This window comes from Bombus impatiens, unplaced genomic scaffold, assembly GCF_000188095.3.
Source record: "Bombus impatiens unplaced genomic scaffold, BIMP_2.2 scf_0618, whole genome shotgun sequence".
In the NCBI taxonomy this organism is placed as follows: Eukaryota; Metazoa; Arthropoda; class Insecta; order Hymenoptera; family Apidae; genus Bombus; species Bombus impatiens.
In genome coordinates, this window is record NT_177037.1 from 6,156 (window position 1) to 16,288 (window position 10,133).

A 10,133-nucleotide genomic window follows, 5' to 3' on the forward strand; every position below is an offset into this window, starting at 1 on the left:
ATTCTCGAAAACAAAGCCTCAAACGAATCGAAAACAAAGCCTCAAACGAAAAATTTTTATTCTATATTTTCGACTTCTTTTTTTGCGTAGAATCACCCCCTTTCCGCTTGTACCACCAGATATAGACCCCCCTGTATATATTAACGATGAAATTTGAAGTCCTTATTTCCTTCATGTAAACAATTTTAGGCTTATTTTGTAATCGTATTTTGAATTTACCCAGAGTTTTGTTTCATGACTTCGATAAATTTTCTCCCTTCCTCGATTTTTTGAAATTAAACCAGGAACTTTTGATTTAAAAATATTTGTGACGTTTAAATAGATTAGATTTTCTTACGTATGTTCTATTTACAATATTCTATCAATTTACACGTTACAATTAACAATTTACGATTAATATAGGAGCCGTGATGGCAAATCGTTTGTCCGAAATAGAAGATTGGAACATACTTCTTCTGGAAGTTGGCGATGGAAGCATTTTTTATGATATTCCTGCTTTTTCCGATAGTCTGCAGCTCACTGATATCGATTGGGACTATAGAGTGGAACCGAATGAAAATTACTGTCGAGGTAAATAATATCGAATAATACCTAAATATCACACTAATAAGTATTTAATAATGAAAGCAATACTGCATTCGGTGATCATGCATGTGTAATGCTTTATTTTGTATGTTGACAAAAGTGAATTGGGAAAGAGGAGATAAATAAAATCGTGAAAAGATTGTGAGGTGTAATTTATGGCAATGCGAATATATATGGAGCGACCAAATAAGTAACGCTTTTTAGAACAGTGATATACCGTTATTTTTCAATTTTAACGAATATTTACCCTACAACTACCAAAGATGTCAGAACGACGGATCTAGGATTATCTTTTCTATTTTGTGCAGTGGTTGTCGCTGCCAAATGAAAAGAGAAGTTGCGTTTCGTCCCAGGACTACCAGTGGACTCGTCAGTAAGGCTATACCCGGTGGTCCCTGCCTTAGACGTAGAGGGAGCCTTGCTAGGTGCGGTATTTGTATCATTCGCCCGTATATTCGACCGCTAGCGAGATAAACAGACTCGTTGTCGTCGTAGTCCTCTGGTGTGGGCGGTTGGTACCCGCGGATCGCCCGGGAGGTGTTGCGCCGCGTTGATGCCTCGACCTGTCGGTGTCCTATTGATACCGATCCGCCACACTATAATTACTAGAACCATTCAGATATTTTTGTCAAAATTAACTCTCTCTTCTATTTAGACGTATATTTAATTGTATAAGTCTATTTAGTTTAACTAATGTCACTTGAATTATACTGATTTATATATTGAATATTCAGGTACGTTTGGCCAGTTCTAATGTTTCGAAACACTAACATCACCTTAACCTTTTTTTTCTTTTCTTCTGCACGAGGAGGGAAAAATGCATTACGCATACACAGTAGTCTGTGCCATTGAGTTATCTGGGATTCAGCAGGATGGTGGCACCGTACCCACTAAAATCCGCTCTTCATTTTTCACTACTAAAACGGTACTCGAAGTTCCAACCTTGAAACTACCATACGGCATTACTTCGGGGTTGGCCTCTATTTAAGTGTACCTACCATTTTGAAGTTGGAAGGGTATATCTTCTCCGTCTTCCTCTCCTACCTGTTCTGCCTTCAACTTCCTTGTCCTTGGTCTGACATGCCTTCATCGCTTTGGTGCAGAATCGCGCGAATCGTTGCCAGAGCTCATCGTCACTCGCCACCTTCTTTATTACATCATTATCTATCTTCATCTCCGTTCCAGAGTCGGTTTCAAGAGCAGCTCTTTCCACTGGCCACCTCAAACATATAAATAGTACATGCTCGGCATCATCCTGATCGTCCCCACATTCCCAAGAACTTGTATGTGACTCTTTGCAGATTCTGTACCGATAATAGTTGAAAATGCTATGACCGGTAAGAATTTCCATCGTATAATAATCTATAAAAAAGTGTTGGGTCTGCTATCAATTTTTTTGTCCAATTATTAGGATTGTATAATGCGCATACTGTCCTCCATTGATCCTCTGCCGACTGATAATATTCTTCATGCATATGTTGCGCGTCCTGTCCGTTTAGTGCGGCAAGGCTCTTCTTCAACGCGTACTTCTTCGTCAGCTGCCTGGCCTTGATATGTATGGACTGCCCGTCACGACGCATAGGGCCTCATGGGACACCGTTCTGTACGCTATTGATGTGCGTACTAACGCGGCTCTTTGTGCTCCTTTCAAAATATTTCTATTCTTCTCAAAGCTCAGGGCATATCATCCCTCTTTGGGTCATCGTGCAATTGGGGCGGTGGCAGTGCCTCGTCAGATAGATGAGCCCTTATCCGATTAGGTCAAGATGGTTTGGGTCAGTATCGTACTTTCCTCCCTGCCAATCGCTACCCGGAGGTAGCGAGAGCACGGCCCAAGCTAACTGCAACCTTTCTTTTTTTTCTTTTTTTCGCGAGGAGAGCAAAATGCTGTTACGCATGCTCAGACTGGACTATGTGGGACTCGGTCGATGGCGTTGCCATACCCACTAAAAACCCCTCCTCTCTCCACTCCGCTTCTTTTTTTTTTATATTTTACGTGGAGGAAATCCGAACGGACGCCAGGCCGCTTCTGGGGAAAGCGGCATGGTAGTGTCGGACTCCAACCGACTAAAACAGATAACGATACTCCACGATAACCGTCCCGGCTGCGATCGAGAGAGGCCCGGGAACCGCTGTGAGCGTCCCAACAGGGCTTCCTCCGCGCGCCTAATACCACCGCTGATGGAGCGGTGTGTGACCATTGTCATGTAACGTCAATCCACATCAGAGACCAGGCTGCTGTCACGACCGGCTCACTTTAAAATCGGAGATAAAGATGTGGCATGTGTAAACAATGTATATCGCCGAAGTGCCTAATGAGCCATCAATATCCCAACGATCCTTCCGCCGAATATTTGAGGAGAAGGCGTGCGTGGCGGCGATCGCGGATGCCTAACTCAAGGATAGTGGGAATATTGAGGGGTGACAAAAGACAAATAACCGAATCCGATCGGATGTCGAGTTGTAAGTCTCAGTCTTGGAAAGTCACGCTTAGAACTCGGAAGAAATATTGTGAATTGTGTTAGAAGAAAAATAAAGTTTTCTTTCTATTTTTTGTTGTTGTTGATCTCTTGTGTTATTTTACGTGACAGTCACACCGCGCCTCGTCGCCGGAGCCGCCGTGCCAGGCAGCCCGGTTCCCCTACCGGACCGGAGCCGCCAAGCGTCGAAGCCCAAACCCCAGGGGGGCGAAGCGCGCTTCGCCAACGCCACACGGAGTCCCAGCGCGCTTCGCCAACGCCACACGGAGTCCCAGGCGATCACCCGTCCAAGTACTATCCGTGCCCAGCGCTGCTTAACTTTCGTGATCTGACGGGAACTCAGCGCGGCCAGGGCGTTGGCCTCCACTCCGCTTCTGTGCAATCATGAACCCCGGAACCGCCTTACGGCATAATTTCAGAGTTGGGCTTAACTACGCATCACTCCCTCATACTTGAGTCCCATTCTCTTTGAATTTCTCCTGCGTCATTCTTGATAGCATGATTTTTCTGCACAAGGCCTAAAACCTTGCCTAGTCGTCTTCCTTTTTTACTATTAGCTCTATTAAATTTTCCGTTGTTAGTGGTGTACCGACGTAACTTTCTAGCTCCGTTCTCTCACGTATCCACCTTGGAGAGTAGAAAAGCGCATGTTCAGCGTCATCGCCTTTACCATTGCAGTCCCAACATCTGGAGTGATCCTCCTTATTAATCGTTTTACGATAAGAATCCCATGTCCTCTCAGGATATGTATGGTGAAGTGATCAATATTCCTCTTATATCTTCTAAATAAACATACATCCGCTACCAGTCGCTTCGTCCAATTGTCTTCTCTGCAAAATCGCCACTCCTCCTTCCATTTCCCCACGATGCGTCCCTCCACTGCCATAATCCTCTATTGATAGACCGAGGCGGCACCAGCTCTTGAACGGGTGTTATACTGCTCCTAATGATCTTCCTTCTTAATGCAATATTTTTCGGTCCGAAGCTCAGTTGTGAAATAAATGGGCATTATGCCCATAAGCACGCACACTGCTGCATGGGTCACTGTGCGGGAGGTCGTCGAAACTCTTGTCAATGCGGCCCTTTGTGTCCTTTTCAAGATGTTCCTATTCTTCTTAATCTCTACTACCTTGGCCCATACAGGCGCCGCATATAACACTACCGACTCCGAGGCCCCATAATAGAGTCTTCTAACAAAGCCGGCGGGCTCATTGACATTGGTGAGCAAAGAACAGTAATCTAACCCCAATCTAAATCGAAAAATGAATCCATCATCGAATCCAAAAAAATGTAATCGTACGTGTACAACCAATCGACAACACACATTCGATTATTAATTACTTGCGACGCTTTCAATGCACTTTATCGTAAATTGTGCTCACAGCAATGGAAGGTGGTCGTTGCCGTTGGCCACGTGGCAAAATGCTTGGTGGAAGCAGCACGATAAACGGTATGGTCTACATTCGTGGTGCCAAATGAGACTACGATATATGGGAGCAGCAAGGCAATTCAGGATGGTCTTACAAGAATGTCCTGAGATATTTCAAAAAATCGGAGGATAATAAGAATCACAATTACACCGAGACACCGTATCATTCGTCCGGGGGTTACATAACCGCCTGAGGTGGTATGCCGTGATAGGTGCGAAAGGAATACTCAGATGTTAAACGAACGATAGTTTATTAAGAAGCGATTTAACAGACAGACTCAACAAATAACAATTAACAGATATGATCAACAAATAACTGGTAACGATTAACAAATAACAATTGATATCAAGAGTTCAATAGACGCGTTGCTATGCAATGTCACTGAGTACTTGTTTATTTTATGGCGCAAGACAGACTGCTGTCCTTTTGTTCTGGATCGAACGGATTCTTCCCTTCGTTGTCCATCGATATCCCCCACTAGCGTGCGTTCATTAGATGTGCCGCCGCGCCTGGCACGTGTATGCTCTTTCGAGAATTCGGCGGAAAGAGCGTGAAGATATCGATGGCACATTGGCACGTCGGTGTTGCGCTTTGACGGCGTAGCGCTTTGTATCCAGAGCCGTTGGAAAGTTCCGTGGCCCGTGTCGCCACACGTCCAAGAACCACCATTTCACACTCCTCTGGCCGCTGCGTTTGTTCAAGCAGGCAAAGAAATGGGTTACGAGAATAGAGGCGTTAACGGAGAATGGCATACTGGCTTTATGAATCCTCAGGAAACCATTAGAAATGGAAGCCGGTGCTCCACGGCAAAGGCCTTTCTGCGGCCAGCTATGTCGCGCAAGAATTTAGACGTCGCAATGGGAGCGTACGTTACCAAAATTTTAATAGATCCGTCGTCGAAGCGTGCTGACGGTGTAGAGTTCGTTAGAGATTGAGAGACGTTGCGCGTTTATGCCAACAAGGAAGTGATCGTTTCCGCAGGAGCTATCAATAGCCCTCAATTGCTGATGTTGTCGGGAATAGGACCCAAGGAAGTGATTCAGGATTTAAGTGTCGGCCATACTCTTCAAAATCATATAAGTGCGGGAGGCCTTACGTTTTTTATGAATGATACAGTTTCGCTTGTACAGAGCAGCTTGAATAATATTAGCTACATCCTAGAATACGCCATATTCGAAGACGGACCTTTGACCAACTTAGCATCTATAGAAGGAGTAGGTTTTATCAATACGAAATATGCGAGTGCCTCTGGCCATTTCCTAAACATACAGTTGCTTTTTTCCTCAACGGGGCAGAACTCTGACAGCCAGAGACGGACTCGTGGATCGAACAAAGAATTCTATGACGACGTATATGGAGAGCTTGGCGATAAGGACCTGTGGAGCGTGTATCCCATACTTTTAAGACCGAAAAGTAGTGGTGTTATCAAGCTTCGAAGCAACAGTCCTTTCGATTATCCATTGATTTATCCGAACTGTTTCGACAAAGCGGAGGATATGACGACACTGATCGGAGGAGTTAAGTTTGTGCTTGAGATGACGCGTTACGAGAGCGAACTGAATCCTAAACCATTTCCTGGTTGCAAGGATATTCCGTTCTATAGCGATTTATACTGGGAGTGCACGATCAAATTTTATCCTCAGACTATATTTCATCCTGTGGGCACTTGCAAGATGGGGCCTGATTCGGACTCAGAAGCTGTGGTAGATCTTCGGCTTCGAGTTTACGGAGTTACTGGACTACGAGTTATAAATAGTTCCATTATGCCAAGTATAATCGGTGGTAATATTAACGCACCGACTATCATGATCGCAGAGAAGGGTTTCGATATGCTAAAGGAGAAGTGGTTGAATAAACAGAAATACGAATATATATGTTATAAATTAATTTAAAGCGACTGTGAATTTAACTGTCTAAATTTAACTAATGATATTATTAGGGAAAGAGGGGGCAATATAGGAACGCTCAGAAAAAACAATCCGCGAATTGTCTGCAGTATCAACATTCATACGCTGCCATGGACGTACGATTATAAACAAAATTCACAGTAGCGGTAACAATAGATTTCAGAGTTTTTAAGATTGCTCAGAAGAGTGTCTTTCACAACATACGTTAAAGTCAAAGTAATCAGAGGTGATTCCCTTGTTGTGAACGATTACCAAAAAGCTTTCGAATCTATACATGGAGCGCGCATATACAGGGTGGTTGGTAACTGGTGGTACAAGCGGAAAGGGGGTGATTCTACGCGAAAAAAGAAGTCGAAAATAATATAATAATATTAATTAAATTATTAAAAATAATAAAAATTTTTCGTTTGAGGTTTTGTTTTCGAGAAAATTGACCTTGAATTTTCGCACGGTACGCGTGCACTTTATCACGTCTCGTTATAACGGATCTCACTGTAGATCGTTGTCTCGATGAAAAAATTAAAAAAAAAATTAAAAAAAAAATTTTTATTCTATATTTTCATCTTTTTCGCGTAGAATCACCCCCTTTTCGCTTGTACCATCAGTTACCAACCACCCTGTATATTCCATTCAATTCAGTTTGTTTTATGCATTTATTAAATGGGAAAGATAAAGGTAACAAAAATTGATATTGTCAAATTATATTTAAATATACTATTTTACTTAAATTTGATATAAATGTTGCCTAACGATAAGTAACCAAAACACTAAATAATAATAAATGACCTTGGGAGTATAATAAGAAATGTAAAAAAATTGGAAGATGTGATGAATATGAACTAGTTGGAAATAGCTTCGGGATAATTGATGTTGTATGCATAAAAGAAGTCGGAATAGATATTTTAATTTTTATATAAACGAAATAATGTGTACTTGTGCATCGCGGATCGTTACCCTCACTTTTCGTTAGAAAAGTGTAAACAACGAGTCCACGCCCTTAGTTCAGAAAACACATCCACACCGAGCTTTCCTCCGTAATCACACAAGAACGAACTTCACTTGTTCTCATCATGATAGACCAGTCACTTCATCCCTCTACACTTGTGATCTAGACTACAGAGCAGCCACTTCATCTCTATACTTCGTTTACGACATCAGGAGAGTCTATTCAATTGCTACTTCTGCTACATCAAGAAAGTCACCTTCTTTTTATATTCAACTGTAAGGGCCTTGCTCTACTACGAAAGAACATTCAGTGTTCACCTATCGGAGTTTCATACGGCAAAGTATCTTCTAAGATATTTATATCATACGTAACGGTGTAACTATTCAGTGTATTAAGTTATTGGAAATATAAATCTTATAACTCTGTTAATCGCAGTGTTATACCACATCAATCACCCCTATTATCCCACAAGAAACAAGGGGATCGATCTGTTCGTGGTGTCGATTCTTATAATCGTGTGGCGAATGAAAAGGGAGTTTTACGTTTCGTCCCGGGACTACTGGTGGACTCGTCAGTAAGGCTATGCCCGGTTGTTTCGACCATTCGCGGGGAGACGCGATCGCGAGGAAGCACGTCAACGGGAGTCGTAAATTCCCGTTACGATTGGATAATCAGCGCCACGAAATGATCGATCCCCTGATCTCGTTTGCGATAATAGGGGTGGTTAAGTTGATTTTACACTGAATTAACGAATACAATTAATGTTTATTCCAACAACTTCTTAACTAGAAATGTACAATTAATTCGATTGATAGCTATAGTAACAAGGTGTTGTACGCGACGCACGCTTAGATGTTGAAGGTTCAAAAAACGTATAAAGACTGACTTTCTGTAACGATGGTGCAGCGAAGGACACTTGCGATGGGTGGGTCTAATGATGCGAGAAAAGCTGATTTGTTAAGACCAAGTTCTTGTTGGGAGAGTGAGGGAAGGAATTCTCTGGTAATAGGTTAATTTTCTGGATTGGTGTGGAAGAGTGGAGGAAGGGTGTTAACCGCCCCGAGAAAAAGTTGCTAGTGTAAAACATCGTACATGAGAAAGACGAACTTCTCCTATCTTTCCGTAGTAAACAATAATCTTTAGACAGTGACTTAGTGCAGATGCTTGGTTCGGTCTGAAGGAGCTCAGAAATTCCTCTAAGATTTATGATCGGCTCTTAAGACTATTGAAGGTACGCAGTGAAGGCGTGCGGACATCTGGTTGCCATCCTGTCCGCGGTGTATGGCCTGGTCTAGATAGAATGTCGCACGACGTAACACAGTGATTACGGTGTTTTCAACGCAGAGAACATCTATGGTTTTTCGTTTTCCTCTTCCCATCGTTAGCAGATTGCTCATCCTTGGGCGAGGCCTGCGAAGCCACACTGATTGTCCACAGTGAAACTAGTTGCCAATTAAAATAATCATTTCTCGCTTACGACTCCACTAGTTGCCAAGAACGACTTATATCTTCTAAATTGTTAAATCTAACTGATTATTTGCTGTGTTAAACCTGTGTTAACGGTGTTTTCAATTATCGAAAACACTTATCGATTTTCACATTCCTCCTCCCATCGTTGGCAAATATCGCCCGTCTTTGGGCAAGGCTTGCGAAATCGCACAAGTCGCACACAGAGAATGATATTCATTTCACATCATCATATCAGATGACAAAATCAAGAAAGAATCGAAAAGATAAAAGTCACCTCAGCAAGAAGCGAGTCGAACTTTGGTACAAACGATTAATTGCTGCAGAAGTTAAAAGGGAAGAAAAGAGGCGCCGAGAAGAGTTAGAATTAAATCGCGAAGATTCTGCACCGAGTTTTTTGCCCTCGAGTTCACTTATTTCCGAACATTGCGAGACGCATTCCTTCTAATCTCGATCGCCATCGCCTACATCTTACGATAGCGTTTGTCATAAATCGTATTATGCTAATCACCCGAATGAGTAGAAATTAGTTCTCGCCATTAATCCTATCACAATAAGTAAATCTTATCGAACATTTCTGTTGGAATTGAGTTTAATCGGAAGGGAAATATTGAAATGATATTATTGTGTATGAAATATTGATTTAGATTTCTGATTAATACGGTAGATGCTGCCACCAGAAATAGTCTAAGTTCAAAAATTTTTTTTATTGTTATTATTATTATTATTTTCTTTAAGCTAGGAGTGTTAGTGTGTGATGGGTATTGTTCGTCTATCGTGTCTTTTGGTAGCTACTAGATTGAATTCCCAGTCTGGAAGTGCCTCTGTAAGCACCTTCTTAGCTGTAGGAAAACAAATCTTTGTACCTTCGTTTTTTGGTAACTATTAGATTGAATTCCCAGTGTGGAAGTGCCTCTGTAAGCTCCTTCTTGGCTGTAGGAAAACAATCCTTGTACCTTCGTCTGTCGGGGTTTTGTTACTTCGTAAGTGCTTATCCAATAATTTACGTTTAATGGGTAACGTTAACTAACGTTTAGTGCAACTGGCAAACGAAATCCACTTTTCGGCTAACCTGCTATGTGCAAGGATACTGGCACGGGAGAGGATTAAAGCTGGGTATAATAAATATTTGTCCTCGTTGAACGGATTTTTATTTGAATGTCGAATTGCTTAGATTGTTACCTTTATATATATGTATATGTATATGTCGGAGATGAAAGAACACCGGAGTCTGTAATTGAACAATTGTAGTTATTCAATCCGATTGTAATTGTTCGAGAGTTGTGATAGTGAGCTTGGGCTCGAGGCGACAGTCAGT

General features: G+C 42.1%; 2 long non-coding RNA genes and 1 pseudogene across 2 annotated transcripts; 2 read left to right on the forward strand and 1 right to left on the reverse strand.

Moving 5' to 3' along the window:
• The window catches only part of LOC100744738, a 7,384-nt pseudogene extending 997 nt beyond the window's left edge, over positions 1 to 6,387 (forward strand).
• A 2,310-nt stretch (positions 6,388 to 8,697) lies between these two features.
• LOC117152035 lies at positions 8,698 to 9,205 on the forward strand. The gene is made up of 2 exons (XR_004462254.1): positions 8,698 to 8,793; positions 9,054 to 9,205. It is a non-coding gene; the product is annotated as an uncharacterized LOC117152035 (long non-coding RNA).
• Positions 9,206 to 9,542: 337 nt separating this feature from the next.
• LOC117152034 lies at positions 9,543 to 9,806 on the reverse strand. Its single transcript, XR_004462253.1, has 2 exons — positions 9,772 to 9,806; positions 9,543 to 9,681 (listed from the first exon to the last, which is right to left on the reverse strand). It is a non-coding gene; the product is annotated as an uncharacterized LOC117152034 (long non-coding RNA).
• Positions 9,807 to 10,133: the final 327 nt, after the last annotated feature.